Source organism: Orycteropus afer, unplaced genomic scaffold (assembly GCF_000298275.1).
Source record: "Orycteropus afer afer isolate SDZICR_OR568_19922 unplaced genomic scaffold, OryAfe1.0 scaffold00022, whole genome shotgun sequence".
Classification (NCBI taxonomy): domain Eukaryota; kingdom Metazoa; phylum Chordata; class Mammalia; order Tubulidentata; family Orycteropodidae; genus Orycteropus; species Orycteropus afer.
The window spans coordinates 19,017,189-19,018,459 of NW_006921609.1; positions in this window are offsets into that span (position 1 = coordinate 19,017,189).

Here is a 1,271-nt window from a genome sequence, read left to right on the forward strand (position 1 = left end):
CCGAGTGGCAGGTGGGTTTGAGCCACCAACCTTCTGATGAGCAGTCAAATGCCTTAGGCTCTGCACCAACAAACCTCATTATTTTACATATTAAGTTTGTACAATTTATTTATGCCAGTTATACCTCAACAAAAACAACAACAAAAGTTGTCTCTTTTCAATCTCACTATCATATGAATACTATTACCCTGCTTTGCAGGTATGGAAAAGTGTTTGGAAAAGTTTTATGATTTTTCCATGATTGTGCTGTAAGTAATCATTATGGCCATTAAATAATATTTTGCTCTCAATTGTTTATTCTGTCCATTTCAATGTTTTCCCAACAGAAAAACATTGCTGATTTAATGAAACTTTTATCACATTCAGGAATCTCTCCTAGAATATCTGAACAAGTGTCATGCATTCAGTGTTCTATTTGAATATTAACTTCAATATTCCTGATAATAAAAGAAGAATCAGCTCTCAATCTACATGTCAAAGATTTATGCTTTGACATTATATCTAATATTGGCTTCCAGTTGAGTGTTATCCATATCACAAACATTAAAGGGAAAATGTTGAAAATACCATCATACACTACAGGACTGAAATCTTAAATGAATGTCAACCAATTATTAGAATCCAAATTACCCAGTAACAGTAAAATAGATCAAACTTTTTCTGGCTTGAAAGGAAAGATAAGAAAAGTAAAAACATTTACTTTGTTCCTGACAGTTTCCAGATGCTGATGAGAAGTGCTATAATTGTAGAAATCTAACTCTATAACACTTCCCTCAAATTCAATTAACTCCTAACTTCCATAACATGCAAAAAATGTTGATTTTGATTAATTAAGGAAGAAGGGGCAGGGAAGTGATGGCATTTTGGAAGACGATAGCTTACTTGTATAAACTGATAGACACTGAGTAATATTAATGTAAAAGTATATTTTAAGGATAATATTTTTCATATGGAACCACAGGATGGTAAAAATTATTAACATGCTCAGCTGCTAACCAAAAGGTTGAAGGTTTGAGACCAACTAAAGTGGACACAGAAAATAAACCTGGTGATCTACTTCTGAGTAATTAGCCATTGAAAACCCTGTGGAGCACAGTTGTATTCTGCCACATATGGGTTTCCCATGAGTTAGATTCAACTTAATGGCAACTAGGACTTTTTTTTGTTTGTTTGTTTTTAAATTTTCCACATAGTGTCTTAGTTTAAAATTATAGAAAATAATGTGATGGCTTAGGAAATATTTCCATCTGAGTTAGCCAAAACACTGAAAG